This window comes from Dendrobates tinctorius, unplaced genomic scaffold (assembly GCF_039654945.1).
Source record: "Dendrobates tinctorius isolate UK_male_01 unplaced genomic scaffold, ASM3965494v1 ptg000081l, whole genome shotgun sequence".
Classification (NCBI taxonomy): Eukaryota; Metazoa; Chordata; class Amphibia; order Anura; family Dendrobatidae; genus Dendrobates; species Dendrobates tinctorius.
Genome location: NW_027361749.1, coordinates 7,015,903 through 7,033,255, shown reverse-complemented (window position 1 = coordinate 7,033,255; position 17,353 = coordinate 7,015,903). Strand labels below are relative to the sequence as shown.

Below are 17,353 nucleotides of genomic sequence, written 5' to 3'. Positions count from 1 at the left end.
TTGCCCGTTATTAGGGCTTTCAGCAGACGCAAGGGCTTAAGGGTGTATGCGCTGCGGATTCGCAGCGATTTTGGCCCTGCGGGTAAGCAGCAGTTTCTGCTGCGTTGTACAGTACCCTTTTAGCCTATGGAAAATGAAATCCGCAGTCCACACTGTGCGGAATTTTCTGTGCGGATTTGCTGCGGTTTTAAAACCGCAGCATGTCAATGCTTTGTGTGGATTCCGCAGTGGTTTACCACCTGCTCCATGACAGCTGGCAAACCGCAGGGGAAAACCGCAGGCTAAACAGCAGAAAAACTGCAGATAAACCGCAGGCCTTTTGACCTGCACATTTCCCTGCGTTTTTTGTCAAATCCGCGAGGAAAATTCTGCAGAGCAATCCGCAGGGTGTGCACACACCCTTACAGGGATGTTGTGTCAGCAATAACTTTTTCAGCAATTTTACAGCAGCTTTTCTATGGGCTAAGATGAGCTGGGCTAGCCTTTACTCACACTTTACCCATGCACATCATTAAGCTTTCTGCACAGTGAGATTGCACAGGTTTTGCATATGGTGGGGACATCCTTATTCTTCAGCTCCATGACAGCCATGCATTGTAACAATTACAACTTTAGGCAGTCTTCATTTATGCTCACAAAATGAGACCGCAGTAATTTTACTGTGATTCAAGAAAATTGCGACAAAAATGCAGCAGTTTGCATGTGTGAACGTACCTTTAGGCCATGTTCCCTCTGGGCATAAATTTTGCATTTTTTTTTGCTGTATTATTTTTTTAATGTTGACATCTGCCTTACTTAAAATTTGAAAGCAAAGTGGATGTGATTTCATTGCATTTTTAAGCACAAAACAGCAGCATTTATGCGCTCTAAAAAAGAAAAAAAAAAAAAAAAAAAAAGAAAAACTCATAGCTGAATTAATTTGGTACTGAAACACTTCAAAACCGATAAAATACAACAACATCTTATTAAAAAAAATAGCACTGATTGCTTTTATGTATTTTGTTGCAGACACCTGTGGAAAAAACCCAGAAAAAAAAAAAAAAACTAACAGAAAAAACAAACAAACCGTGTTTAAACACGTAGGCTCAATTTTACTTCATATTTGTAGGCAGTCTACAGACTTTTCAACTAAAATTAGCAGTGGCAAAATTCTTTTTAATTACCATACTATACCTCCCACTCCTGGGGCGAACTGTCGCATTCCTTTTCGGATCAGTGCAATTCTTGCCTTTAGCACTGCTAGAGACCATCATACTTTAATGTAAGAGGTGTACGTTTTACAAAAAATTAGCTAATGTGTATGGAGAGTGAACGGTGTATCCTCCAGTTATTCCACATGGACTATGGATGTATTCCTATCATTTACTTGTTTCTTTGGATGGACTCATTGAGTTGACAGAGAATGCTCAGCAGTTTTTTTTTTCTCCTACTTAGGCCGGGATCACACATGCGAGGAATATGGTCGCACAGCAATACATGGAGCTGCACGCTCCGCTCCTGAGTGCCGGCAGCAGTGCCGGGTATTAACATGCGAGACTCGGCCTTATACATAATGTATATAAGTTATGTGGTCTATGTACATACAGAATACCTATTATAGTCCGCTGTGGCTCGAGCATTTTAGAGGATGGTGCAGAGACAGTGGAGTAGGGCCATAGAGAGCCAGGGGGATGTCCATGTTGATGGCGATGTGTGACTCCACCATGCTACCACATAGAACTGATGTGAGGAGCAGCCAGGGATGCATATAAAAGAGTTATGGCACCTATAGGGTGTGGATGATTTGTTTATAGTGAGGATAGTTTGCTTGCAGTGACTATTGGACCTACTGCTGGCCTGTGCGGTGATTAACCCTGTGGCCTGTATCATCCATGAATGGCTGGGCTGTATTGGAAAATGGTCATAGCCCAGGTATCTGGACTAGGAGTGGTTTCCTGGAGGTTGCCAGGGGCTGAGGAAGGCTATAGGGAGATTTAGTTTGGGAAATTGAGCAAGGCCTGGTTGTCACACAACTATACTCTGAAGGTCAACGCAGGTTTGGCTACGTAGACTATCATCTTGCGCGAGACTGGTCTTGGAGCATGGTCTGAGTGGCTATAGACATATCAGCTGGGAAAAAGCCACGTTGGAGTGAGCAAGGCTGAGCACAAACCTAGAGAAGCCTATAGGTCTGGTCACTGCTAATATACATGGCAGTTCTGTGAGGACCAGAGAGAAGCTGTAGTGGAGGCCTGTTTGCATGAAGGCCTGAGGTTTGTACTTTAACTTCAGTTGTATGGAGTATGAAACTGAATAGAGCTGTCCCTGGGATGAACATCAATGTAAGAGTGAAAGGGGGGACCACCCATGACAATCAGATGTTTAAAAGGGGCCATGGGATAAATGCTGGCCCAACAGACTTCTTTTGCTACATGCCCTCGATAAATTTTATTGCGTTTTTGACGCTGTATATTTTTGCTGCTGCTAAAACGCAGTGTTTTACAGTACTAGCAAAGTGAATGTAATTTATAGAAATCTCATGTCCTCTGTGCTTTTTTATGCAGCGTAAATTGACCTGCAATCCGCAGCATGTCAATTTCTTTTGTGGGTACGTTGAGTATTCTGTGCGGAATTTCCCTGTAGACTTGCATTAGATGCGGAGAATTCGCAGGTAAAAAAAAACACTTGTTTTAGTGTGTTTACGCAGTGTAAACGCATAAAGAACGCATGTAATCCGCACCCAAGAATGTCAATACCAGCATTAAAGCATGACACGCCAAACAGGAGGGGGAGGGGGGGGGGAGAAAAAAAAAAAAAAAAAAAAAAAAAAAAATCGCAGTGTCAGAAAAAGAATACAAAAACGCAATGAAAAAGCAAAAGAAAACTAAGGTGCAGAAATTCAGCATCATCAAGAACAGCAAACACTGATCATGGGAACGTAGCCTTAATGTTTACAACACTCCATCTGTTCATGTTCACTGACTTCATGGGACAATGCTGCACTGCCTGACAGCGCTATTGAGATACTATTTTCATAATCCCCATTCATTTGAATGGGACTGACAAACAATATGACTCAGCCATGCTTTGTTGTTTCTGGAGCCCCACTTTCTGTGACTGGGTTGAGTATTATTTTTGACATTTAAGCCATGAGTGGCTGAATCTAACAAAAAAAAACAAAAAACAGATTGGAGTTATTTAATTGGCCTTTATCCCCTTACTGCCATCAGACGGAATAGTACATCCTATAGAAGTACCCCCACTTTGATGTGGGCTCCAGAGGTGAGCTGTTTTGAACAGCTGACATGTGCCCGCAATAGCTGCGGGTGGAATCGCGATCCGCCCGCAGCTATTAACTAGTTAAATGCTGCTGTCAAACTGACAGCGGCATTTAATAAGCGTTTCCGGACATCCGGCCGGAAATGCGTTCACCGGTGACCCCCGTCACGTGGTCTGGGTTCGTCAGCATAATCACCAGAGGTCTCCATGAGACCTCTATGGTTGTTGATGCGTGATTGCTATGATCACCACCCTGTGGTCGGTGCTCATACATAGAGACGATCTGAGCATCAGTATTTACCAGTGGCAATCGAGTTGTGGCAGCTTCTATCAAAAAAAACAAACAAAACACAAGTGTGGGATTGCACTTTGCAATTTTACCGCACTTGGGAATTTTTTTCCCGTTTTCTAGTACACGACATGGTAAAACCAATGGTGTCATTCAAAAGTACAACTTGTCCCGCAAAAAATAAGCCCTCACATGGCCACATTGACGGAGAAATAAAAAAAGTTATGGCTCTGGCAAGAAGGGGAACAAAAAACGAAAACGCAAAACCGAAGAAAGCTCTGGTCATTAAGGGGTTAAAAGGAGACCTGTCAAGTGATTCATGCCTAGAACTACTGTATGAATCAGGGACTGGTTGCCTTATAGCTGAAATCTATAACAACATAGTTTAATCAGGAGCCAGAAATGATGATGGTGGTGGTGGAATAGTAATCACAGTTCCCGCTAGTGATAGACTGTATGTTGGGAGAGACCAGTCAATTATGCTTTCCTAAGCAAAGGGACATTGTAGAAAACAACAATAGGAGATTAGGGACAAAGCATTCAATTGTATGCTTACACAGAGGACTGGAGCACAGCCTTTTGTTAGTGGTATACAGAGAGAGATTCCCTGAAATTAACCTTCAAGGTAGGCTCTAATAAAGAACAGAGTTCATGACAGAGTTCTTCCATTCTGCACAGAAAAATCTGCAGGGCAAAATGGTCCGTCTGCACTAAAGCTGTACAGCCACTGTACTGAGAGCCCGGATGAGGACAGGAATTGAACTTCATTCCTCCTGGCAGCCACCGGCTTTCAGTCTACGTACTGAGTGGTGACTAACCATGCCGGCCGCATCTCTATGACAAAGTCTGAGGCTGCCAGAAGGAATAAAGTTAATTTCCTCTGTCAGCCGGGCACTCAGTACAGCAGCCACACTGCTTTAGAACACTATTAACTTGCAGATAAGGGGTTAATCTTAATAGTGTTTTGAGACAAAACAGGTTCACTTTGAGGCTTCCATACTCATTAGAGAAAAGTCGCATGAACCCATCAATTTCGCAGCTTCTGTTGACCATTTGGAAGGCACGTTGCTGGATCCTTTTGTTCTCCCATGAGATAAGCCGCCATCAGCGTTATCTGGCCGCTGCTTACTCCCCTTTCCCTGAAAAAAGTAGATGCAAGTCCAACCAAATCAAGGGTGCATTAGAGGCAGGCTCGGACTGGCCCATAGGGTAACAGGGGAATCCCTTGGTGGGCCCCTCTGCAGATCTGGGCCCCAACCTTACTGTATAGGCAGAACTTGTCATAATTCACTCCGTACAGAAGAAAAGCAGCTTCTAGTTCATTAACCAAACTACCCAGTTTATTATTATATAGAGATACAGGTAAATTTGTGAACCAGGGTCATGTAATATTTGCATGCAGGTGAAAAATGCCCCCCTAAGTCAATGTTACTGGTGGGCCCTTGGCATCCCAGTCCGACACTGATTAGAGGTGTCTTTTCTGATAATGGCAATGTCTACCTAGTCTAGTTGCTAAAGCTAACAAATCCTTAGCTTCCAGGTAGGTCTACAATACTCATGTCTTTAGCTTGAGGCTAAATTGCTGTTTCGAGAAAAGGCAGAGAAAATGAAAGAGGTTTGGTATTACTGATGCCGCACATTTGTCTATCTCCAACAGCAATGTTAATCAGATCTGTGTACAGGTAAATTAGCTTGGAACATATCTAAAAGAGATTTTGTAGGACACATGCTAATTATAGGACACCCATCCACCTCAAGAACAAGGCCTCCTGACTGTCAACCAAACAAGTGTGGCAGAGAGATTGAACCACAAACTAAATGGAGAAGACAATAAAAGTTCATGGAGGCCACCTCTAGAAAAGTCTAAAGTAGTTATAGGAAGAACTGAATGAGCAATTTGTTCTCGAGCAGTACCAATTACTGCCTAGCCTACATGCACAAGAAGAGGAATGATGAGCTACCATGCCATGACGCTTGTCTGACATTACCATTTACAATACATATGCTACTACAAATGAAAATAACAGCATATATATTTGGAAAAGCCCATCAGATACTTCAAGCCACTAGTCATTGTAAATAGGCCATAATTAAAGTGCACAGTGTTAATAAAATATGGCCATACATTTTTGTTAGGAGAGTATTAACATGAACACTACAGACATCAGGTCACATGATGATAATATAGGACACGGCAGTTGTGCCAATGAAATGACTTACCTAAGAATGACCTATAGCATGTACTAGTAAACATAATTACATAGTGTAACAACGAGACCCTATACACCTCAAATAAAAGTGAATTGAGCCCCCCCAATTTTGGCAGTATTTGTAGTCTATCTAGTTTGTATGGAGGAGACTTCTGACTCTCCCCAACAGATGATATCTCAGTAGAGGAGGTCTGAGTGGTTGGAATTCAAGCTTCTGATTCTTTTGTTTTTTGGTCCGATAAGATACTGCCACATGATTCTTGCAGCGGCTTACATCCCTCTGCCTATAGAGAAAAAACAAATGCTTGGCGAGCGTTCACGACTATGGTGGAATTGGAAGAGACAGTTATCTAGGGTGTGCATACAACTTTAGTCATGAAGACGCTTACTTTACATTAATTACTCCAGTAAAGACGTCCACAGATGTGTATTGTATTAATATCTAACTGTCCATATTACGGTAAATTTTTTTGTTAAATTAATCACACTTAAAAGAGGTTGTCCACTACTTTTTACCTATTCTAAGGATAGGTCATCAATGTCTGATCGGTTGGGGGTCAGACACCCCTGCCGTCAGCTGCTATCGGTGGCTGGAAGTACTCACTTGCCGAGTTGCTCCTCCTACTATTGATTTGAATAGGAGGAGGATGTGCAGTGGCAAACCCTGGCCACGACAAGTAGACAGAGCGGCTCGGCAAGCGAGTACTGCCAGACGCCGCCGACAATTAGAACAGCTGAAAAGCGGGGATGCCAGATGTCGGACTCCAATCAGCCATCGAATTAAAAGTAGCAGATAACCTCCAAGTTCTAAAGTTATCATAGTGCAGCTGTACCAAAGAAATCTAGGCAATACATTTAGAATTCAGATGGGTAAATGTGGCTCCATTACAACCATCTGTGAAAGCCCTAATGCCTCATTCAGATGTCCGTGATGCACGTACATGTTCTATCAGTGTTTTTCATGGATACAACACAAACTCATTATAATCTGTTAACAAATCGGTGTTTTTTCACAGACTGTGTCCATGCAAAATTCAAGAAGTGTTTTTTTTTTTTTTTCCCGGAAGCTCTGATGAAAAGTGCCAATCAAGTCTATGGGTCCATGAAAACCAAGTACGTCAGACAGATGGCATCCATGTGTTGTCCTTGTTTAATACTGCAAAGGATAGGAGAAGCTTTGTAATTTACCCATGCATGAAAAACACTGATGACACACCGATCAAACCAGTACCATTTTATTGTGTTCATGAAAAATACTCATGTCTGAATGAGGCCTAAGTGGGTTTTTCTCCCTTTTACGCTGCTCCTACTGAAAATTATAGACAAATATCAATTGAATTGATTAGCATCATGCAAGAAGAACTGTTTCACGAAAAACTAATTTACACTGAAGACCATCTATTCATAGTAAATGTGAAATCACCAGGGAATTAATTTTTTGAATTTTCAATTAAAAATATATAAATATTTGTGCTAATAATATCCCATATAAAAATAAATCACTGCAAAATTAATTGTGAACTAGCCGAAAGAAATGATTAATACCTCCCCCTTGGATTTTTAAAGTCATGCAGGACTTTTAATATAGATGAGTAACCATCCACCCAAAATTACCTTTGTTTGGTTGAGTCACTGTTCACACTATACGCGGTAATGCCAGTTCAAAGTGCAGCAAGGGATAATCCTTCTCTTGTTCTGCTTGTATACACTCAGATGGTTGTGCATTTACCGATATCGATAAGAGCAGTGATGATAAAAGTCAATAAAAACGGGGCAGGTACAAATGTTCACCTCTGATATAGTCCAAGGTAGCGGGCGATGTTCCGGCCGGTAACAATCGCCCTGCTAGCCGACGCTACACCACCAGTCAAAAGCGGAGGATGCGCCAGAGATATGGCTTGAGCCGACAAGGTGCAGGACCCTGCGTGACGTCACAGTCACGTGATTTAGTCACGTGATCGGCTTAAGGAAAGCTGTCAGGACCAAACTACCAATCCTACGCGTTTCGGAAGCTTCCTGCTTCCTTCATCAGGGATGGTCCATGTTCTTGAGGTGGCACTTATATACCCAGCTCACATTTCAAAAAAATCTTATATATTAAAAGCAAATAATTCAATTTCGCTATTTAACCCAATCGGTATAAGAGTGTTCATTTTGAATATCCATTCGCTTTCCTCTCTTGACGTTTGCTCAATAAAATTACCTTTTCTCCAACTTTTTTTTTTTAACCATTTTAATCCCAGTTACCGTAGTGTTTCTAATAGAGCCTCCATGATGTGTAAAAAAATTTGAAAGGGGATGGCCAGTGAATTTGTTAACAATATTCCGGAGGTGCTCAGCAATTCTTACGCGCATTGGTCGGATAGTTCTTCCAATGTACAACTTCCCACATGGGCATGTGATACCATAAATAGCTCCTTTGATGTCACAATTAATAAAATCAGTAATTTTACTCTCTGTATCTTTATTGGTAATTATCGGGGTTTTTTTGTGCCAAGTTTTTTTACAAGGTCCACATTTTTTTTTTTACATGGGAAGAAGCCACTTGGAAGATTTAACTCACCACTATTTTTCATTTTTAAAGTTCTTGGGATTGAAGGGGCAATCATATTACCCAGATTGTTCGCCTTTCGGCGATGGGAATTTCCTCTTGAGCAAAAAAAAAAAAAATCATGCATACACTTTTCTTTGGGGGGTTTAATAATTGGTCTCTTGGTATTTTCCTAACTATCTCTGTAGTTTCTTCCAGCGATTCAATATCATAACTTTTAAACTTGAACTTGGTGTTCAGGAACTCTGCTTCTTTCTCAAAATCTTGTTCTCTAGACTCTAGAGCAGTTTCTATGGAGTTTCTATGGGTTTCCCAATGGCAGCCAAGTGAATGACAACCTTGAAGTTTCATTCACACGTTGCTTATTTGTGACTCGCAGATTTGATGCAGCTTGTAGTCTGCGTCATGTCAATTCTTGCAGGGCTTTTGCTACAGATTTCACCCATACTAATGAGTGGGGAAAATCTGCACCAAAAATGCAAGTAAAAAACAAAGCAAAAACGGGTGTTTTTGCAGCTGCGTTTTTGCTGCCAAGAGATGCAGAAATTTTTGTACAGTAAATGCTTTTTCAACTAAGCTTTTTAGTGCGTAAAATCTTCTGTGTTTAAAAGTTCAAGCAAAGTAGATGTGATTTAATGAAAAATCATGCCAATGTGAATTTAAAGATGCCATGGTGCACTTGGTATGTTTTTCCCCTATATGCTTTTACCGAGAGTCTGAAAAGATGTATGTATATGTAATTGCGTTCAATGCAGAATCCCAGGGTTTTAGCACTTAAAAAATGCATTAAAGAAAAAAACATCAAAATGTGCAATAGAAATATGAAAAAAAAAGGAAGAAAATACATAAAAAACCTGCAATAATCAGTGCAGATTCCTATTACATATTTTGGTGAAGACACCTACAGAAAAACAGCAATAGAAAAATGGAATATTTTTACACATAACATGGCATCGGCGTCTACAGTTAAAATCAGCATTATCAATGCGAGTTCAGCTGGTTTCCAGGTCTGTTCTTGCACCTCGATATATGGACTGGCTGCTGGTCCAGACGCAAACTTGGCAGTCTCATAGGCATACGCGTATATGAGGCTGCCGAGTTAAGATCAGGAGACCCACGTCCATGAATTTGAAGAAATATATATTTGCAAGAAAGGCTTCGAATCTTACAGTCATGTCTGGCCCCAATATCAATAGGCCACAAATAAGTACCATCTTAAGGGACAATTCTGTAAACATAAGCAACCTTCACAAGTGGACAAACCCAACGGGTCATTAAAGAAGTTGCCTCAAGTCATAAACCCCGTCTGTATGCCCCACTAAGGCCGGGATCACACATGTGAGAAACACGGCCGAGTCTCGCATGTTAATACCCGGCACTGCTGCCGGAACTCAGGAGTGGAGCGTGCGACCACATAGCAATACATGGAGCCGCACGCTCCGCTCCCGAGTGCCGGCGCAGTGCCGAGTATTAACATACGAAACTTGGCCATGTTTCTCGCATGTGTGATCCCGGCCTTATGCATACTGTTTGGACTTATAGACAGGAGCAAGTGAGAAAAAGCAGTCTGAGCAGCCATAGATGGGCGTAGTTCACCATTCTTCATGTAAGGGAACCATGGCCTGCATACATAACCTGCCATAACTTCCCCTGGTGGATCAGTAGCTGGACTAATTTGAACAGATGACTGAAAAGCTGATTACGAGAATGGTTTGATTGTATCGCAGAAAATATATATTACCGAATATATATTTTTTTATACTCAAATTGTTTATCGAAATGTGCTCATGCTCCTTTAAGGCCGGGTTCCCAAGATCCAGAAATTGTAGAATATTGAACACAGCACATGTTTGCTGCGTCCAAAGCGCTGCCTTCTATTGAAGGCAGATAAATCTGCATGTGTTCACTGAACCGCGCAGATTTGCTGCATTCAATACTAATTACTGGTGCGGAGACTAGCGTCTCCGCAAGAGAAATTGACATGCTGCGATCTTGACAGATGCTCCGCATGTCAGTGTCCGCAGGTGATCCACAGGCAACTATGGATGCATAGTGGACATGGGTTTTCTAGAAATCCTATCCACTATGCTGTCACAGCTGGCCGCAGCAGGTTTGATGCTGCATAACTACGCGGCGTCAAACCGCAGTAGTTCCTGATCATGGGCGCATACCCTTGCAGGTTTTGGCAGTGATTTCTCCAGACTCCCCATACACATGAATGGCATGATGAGCGTGCATGTGCTTTCAATGGGGAAACTAAAGGAAGCTGGCAGCAGTTTACTATAAACATCTATGGAAACAAACTGTCAGGTATTGCATTTTGCCTAAATAAAGATTATTATTATTATGTCTGATCCTTCTATCTCTCTTCACACCTTGTTATGGGAGAGTAGTCCCCATATATATTAGTGGGTCCTGAAATTGTCAAGTTCACCCAACTAACTCTAGTGTATATGGAGACCTTTAGGAAGGGAATAATCTGAAACAAAATAGATTTTTCTCTAAAGGTCCCCATACATCTTAGTTAACTGTTGGCCAAACAGGTATTTCACTTGACTCCATTACACACATATGTGAATGCTCAGCTCAGACGAGCGTTCATGTGTCATCTATAGGAGGCGAACAGAGAAATGAATTGGGTAAAAAAAACTGGCTGAGGGTATGTGCACACTTATTTTTTGGTGCTGCGGATTTGTCCCCACGGATTTTGTAGAACTCCACAGGTAAATTTCAGGTCAAAAGACCTGCGGTTTACCTGCGGATTAGGCTGCGGTTTATCACCTCTACAATGGAGATGGTAAACCGCAGCGGAATCCGCAGAAAAGAAGTGACATGTCATTTCTTTCTGTGGATTTGAAACTGCAGCAAAACTGCGCGGAAAATTCAGCAGCATGTGCACAGCGGTTTCCATTTTATATAGAGTAAAATGGTACTGTACAACGCAGCAGATTCTGCTGTGGACCCGCAGGGCCAGAAACGCTGCGGATCCGCAGCAAAATCCGCATCGTGTGCACATAGCCTGAAGGCCAAGTTTTAGCTAATGCGTCTGGCAGCCTTATGCCGATCAGCAGATACCGCCTGTAATATGACAGTGTGCGTCTGATACATCCTAAGGAAAGTACAGGCTGCAGTAAACCATTATTAGAGAATTCTGAGTGCCAAGGACTTATATAAGTGTAGTTCACATATCCCAGAATCAGCTCATCTTTGCTACAACAGAGGCGATCCCATGCCTTAATTACGGTATATTAACAGAAGGCAGATTTGTTACAGAAACGTCTGACTTCCATTCATCTGATGTATCGGCGAACATCTATTTCTGCCAATCCATTTCAGATGGATGGGACAATTCTACAAACGTGTTGTATTGGAATATACACCTTCATTGTCAACTTTTACATTCAATTCACAGCTTCCCTGTGATCTGGTGTTAGATTACTGGAGGTGCCGGCTGCAAAGTAAAGGTTTTCTGAAAGCATCTGTAAGGGGCTACAGCAGACATTAGCACAAGATGTCTAGTAAGAAGTAGATGTGACAGTGAAACTGAAGAACACAAAAGGTTAAAACTCCAATGTCAAATGTGCTGGAGGATCATAAATAACAGGACTTGAAGAGTAACTGTGACTAGGTGTGGTAACATTCTTCATAAGCCTTCCCTGGAGGCATCACCTACTACTTTAGTTAAAAATCATTCACAAGCCTAGAAGCTTTAGGGTGAAATCACACACAGTTTTCTTTAATCAAAGCCAGGACTTAATTCAAAGAAAAGGAGACGTATGAAGGAAGGACTTAAAGGGGTATAGTCATCTCCAAGAACCTATCCCAATGTTTAGTAGGTGTAAAAATAATTTTAGCAAATACCTCCAGTTAGAAATGTAGTATAGTTTTTCAGATTCTCTATGTCTCTTTCCTCATATGCAGGCATTGCAGGACCTTAGGTCAGGGTTCCCCAACTTCGATCCTCAAGACCCACCAACAGGTCAGGTTTTCAGGATTTCCCTTGTATTGTACAGGTGATGCAATATCACCTGGGCAATACTAAGGAAATCCTGAAAACCTGACCTGTTGGTGGGCCTTGAGGACCGGCGTTGGGGAACCCTGCCTTAGGTATCCGTGGTTACAACCACTAGCAACTAGCTAACTGTCACTATATCTGTGGTCGTAGCCATGGATACCCAAGGTCCTGCAATACCTTCCATGTATTACACTGGTCAACAGCATTTTTGGTGCCAAAGATATTTCATCGAATTTAGGGTATTTTTGGGGTGCTGATTCTGAATATGTCATCAGTTTTGCCAGATTGGCTCAAGTTTTTGAGATTTTTGGTATCTTATTTATAGCACTTGTTGGTAAATGCGACGCATCATCTCATTAATTTCTTTGGATTAGTACTTGAACTGAGCAGTTCTCAATATAGTTTTGTGTTAATTAGTGTTCTAAAAGTTTGTTCATAGCTTGATTTTTGCACTAACTTTATGTTGTTGTCTGTTTTCCAGTGAAAAGCATGAACTCATCAAGAAGAAGTTGTCTTAACGATCCAGACTCATTCTGTTACATTTGTGGTGAATACACACTGCCAAAACATAGAAGAAACATAACAGACTTCGTAAAAAAAGTGTATTTTGCCTATTTTGGGGTTATGCTTGGGGACCAAGACAAGTTTTGGGCACCACACATAGTGTGCAAAGCATGTATCGAATTATTACGAAAATGGAGCAAAGGACAAAGAAAAAGCTTCAAATTTGGTGTTCCAATGGTGTGGAGAGAGCCAAAAAATCATCATGATGACTGTTATTTATGGTAAACACAGGTACAGGCACATCTTCACAATGAGGGACAGGCCTTCTTGCAGATTCCATGTTACTCCCATTTTCGTTTCTTATGCTTATTGAATCCTTGCACTTGCACTGCACAGAAATAACAGTCATCATGATGATTTTTTGGCTCTCTCCACACCATTGGAACACCAAATTTGAAGCTTTTTCTTTGTCCTTTGCTCCATTTTCGTAATAATTCGATACATGCTTTGCACACTATGTGTGGTGCCCAAAACTTGTCTTGGTCCCCAAGCATAACCCCAAAATAGGCAAAATACACTTTTTTTACGAAGTCTGTTATGTTTCTTCTATGTTTTGGCAGTGTATATTCACCACAAATGTAACAGAATGAGTCTGGATCGTTAAGACAACTTCTTCATGATGAGTTCATGCTTTTCACTGGAAAACAGACAACAACATAAAGTTAGTGCAAAAATCAAGCTATGAACAAACTTTTAGAACACTAATTAACACAAAACTATATTGAGAACTGCTCAGTTCAAGTACTAATCCAAAGAAATTAATGAGATGATGCGTCGCATTTACCAACAAGTGCTATAAATAAGATACCAAAAATCTCAAAAACTTGAGCCAATCTGGCAAAACTGATGACATATTCAGAATCAGCACCCCAAAAATACCCCAAATTCATTAAAATATTTTGGACACCAGAAAAAAAAATTTTTTTCGTTGACCTGTGTTATCTGTCCCTGTTTAAAGAGAACCAAAAGTGGACAGTTTTTATTTTACTTCTTCCAGCTTCCATTATTAGTATCTGGTTTTTTTTTTGTTTTTAATTTATCACTCACTTCCAGAAATATGGGTCTTTTTATGAAATGGACCTAGTATACTAATTTTTATTGTCTTTACAGAAGGGTCTGTACAAGGTGTTTATGCAGCGCAGCCTAAAGATGCCTACAGAGAATCCTGTGAGCACCGCCACCTTGGTAAAAACCATAAAGCATTGAATAAAACCACCCAAAAGCTCGCCGTGGGAACACAGCCTAATAAAGGTTCTTTTACACTGAGGGTATGTGCACACGTTTCGGATTTGCATGCGGATCCGCAGTGGATTTGCCTCTGCGGATCTGCTGCAGATTCACAAGTGATGCACATTACAATGTTAGGCTATGGAAAATAAAAACCACTGTGCACATGCTGCGGAAAATTTTGCGTGAAAACGCTGCGGTTTATTTTCCACAGCATGTCAATTCTTTGTGCGGATTCCGCAGCGTTTTTACACCCATTCATAGGAATTCGCAGGTGTAAAAACGCATGTCAAATCCGAAGGTAAAACACAGGCACTTTGACCTGCGGATTCCGCAGAATCCGCAACGTGTGCACATACCCTAACCGTGTTTCGCGGCCCCAATAGATATCTATGGCCCGTAAAAATTAGAGCGCCATGTGCCGTATGGCCTTGCGGGCTGTATTTGCGGTCGTGAAAAAAGATCGAGCCTGCTCGATCTTTTTCACGGCTTACGGACACGGCCCCATTGAAAATCAATGGAGACACACAAAAAACGGAAGTTTGCTTTTGCGGTGCACTGTCACTTCCTGTTTTGCGTAACGCGGTTTTTTTCCCCCAATACTTCTTCCGTAGTATTGGAAACCTGAAAAACGGCAATCCGCAGGTTTTTTGCGGTCTGTTATTGCAGCAGACTGTGAAAATTGTGGAGGTACGGCCCACAAAAAAGGCCTGCAATAACAGGGCGCAAAAATCTTGGTAAGTGTAAGGGTGGTTTTACACTTACTGTATTCTTGCGGGCCAATTTTGTGGCCCCAATAGCTTTCTATGGGGCCACAAAACCGGCCCGCAAAAATTCAATGGTGTGCCATACAGCCGTGAGAAAATATCGAGCTTGGTTGATATTTTTAAATCAATGGGGCTGCAAAAAAACAAAAAACAAAAAACTGGAAGTTTGCTTTTGCGGCGCGCCATCACTTCTGGTCTTGCGGAGCGCTTTTTTTTTCTCCAATACTATTTCCATAGTATTGAAAAAAAAAAAAAAAAAAATGGCGATCCGCAAACATTTTTTTGTGGCCCGTTATTGCAGTACACCACAAAAAAATGCTGCGATACGGCCCGCAAAAAAAATACGGTAAGTGTAAAACCACCCTAAAGGAAGCCTAAGGCTACGTCCTCATGGAGTATTTGGTGAGTTTTGATGCTGAAGGTTTTCTGCACCTTAGCTAGATAGAGTATCTGCATTTTTTGTAGTGTGATTTTTTTGACATTGTGAATTTTGTCTCTTTTTGGTATGTGAAGTTTTAAATAAAGCCGCTTTGTTTTTGATACTTCCTGGTATTTAACAAAACTTTATTGATACCGTTGTGTGTGGCTTACATGCGTTTTTAGTGGGCACTAAAAAAGCATAAGCATTTTATCTGCAGATTCCCCGCATCTAATGCAAATTTATGGGGAAAATCCGCACATAAAACTCAGCAGAGAAACAGCAGCAAGAGAAACGGACGCGTTGTGAATGTCAGACACGCAGCGCAGGTCAGTGTACGCTGCGTAGAAGAAAAGCCCAGATCAATATAGACATCTGGAAATCCCATCCACTTGCTGGAGCTGTAAGGCTGTGTTCACAATAGGTGTTATTTCAGCCGTCGTTTTTAGCAGGATTCAGCATGTCGCTTCTTTCAGCATCTTTCACCAACTGAAAGTAATGGGCGGTGAAAAAAATGCAGGGATCAGGTTTTGCAGCATTTTTGGTGCCAAAACCTGATGAGGTATAATCAGATTTTTTTTTTGCTTCAAACTTTATCAGCATGCACAAGAGACAAATGTAGCATGACAATAACGCAAGAAAAACCTGTTTTTTTTTCAGCAGCTGGTTTACTGCCAAGAGAGCAGGTTTTGCTGCAGGAAAAAAAAAAAAACAGCAAACGCCTAGTGTGAACACCACCGAACGCAGCATCTTAGGCTTTTTATGTTGCACAGTGTAAATATTAAGCATCAAACGCTCCTGAAAAACTCATCATGGGAACTGAACCCTACCCCGTAAGGCTACTTTCACACATCAGGTTTTCGGCGTCAGGCGCGATCCGGCGTCGTGCCGGAATGCCGGATCCGGCAAATGTTTTGTAAAACCTGATGTGCCGGATCCGGTTTTGTGCCGGATCCGTCTTGTTCTTGACAGACAAAACCGGATCCGTCTCATCCGGTTCATCCGTTTTTCTATCAGTTTTTCGACGGATTACGCCGGATCCGGTTTTTAAAATTGACCCTTGTGGCCTTCCGAACGGGATTGGCTACTGGAAAACTATATATAGCATGTTCCTACAGCCCTTCTTTGACAGGTTGTAGTGGGCAAAGCTACTGAGCATGCTCAGACCAAAAAAACCGGATCCGGCCACCGGATCCGACTTTCGCCGGATCAGGCGCATTGCGGCGCTCATAGGCTTTCATTGTGTGAAAAAGCCGGACGCGCCGGATCCGGTGTTTCCGGCTTTTTCGCCGGAGACAAAAAACGTTACAGTAGCCGTTTTTTCCAGACGCCGGATCGCGACACATTGCCGGATCCGGCGAAAACCGGATGAAACGCATGGCCATCCGGCGCGATCCGGCACAAATGCAAGTCAATGGGGGGGAAACCGGATCCGGCATTGCATTTCGCCGGATCCGGTTTCTGTCAAAAGCGCCGGATCGCGCCTGACGGCGAAAACCTGATGTGTGAAAGAGGCCTAAGGGGAAGGCTTTACAATCCTGTTTGGAGACTTTTCAGCATCAAACTGTCTAAATCTTGTTACAGTTAAGAAAAAAACAAACAAACAAACATCAAACAATGGTGGAAAATAAAGAGGGCCCAGGGTTGGGGGAGAAGAGGGGCCCCATGGGTCAGCGCCTCCCCGGCCTTTGTCTCCTGGCATTCCTGACATTTTTCTCAGGGAGAAACACTGATTAATGACACCAGCCTGGTGAGAGGGAGCCATGGCGCAGACCTACAGGGGCGCGGGCACCACACACTCACCCTCTTAGTTTCGGCTGCAGATGTAACATAATATCTGTCTTATTGGGGAGCGGCCGGGAGAGTGACCCCAAACTGGGCAAAGAGTGATCAGACACCCGGGATCCCCGCACCGTCCTCGGGGCAACAAGTGTTCCAAAGTGCCAGGGTCCGGGTGCTGAGCACCTGCTGCAGGACTACAGCTCCCAGCATGCCCTGACAGGGACCCCGCTGGTGACAGGGTGTGGTCTGCTCAGGTAGCACAGACCTCAGGG

The 17,353-nt window shown here is 42.3% G+C and overlaps 1 protein-coding gene across 1 annotated transcript in view; it reads right to left on the bottom strand.

Annotated features, from left to right (window-relative positions):
- Positions 1-17,353, bottom strand: part of LOC141096911 (uncharacterized) — a 150,684-nt gene that overhangs the window by 23,529 nt on the left and 109,802 nt on the right. The gene's annotated exons all lie outside the window — the stretch shown is intronic.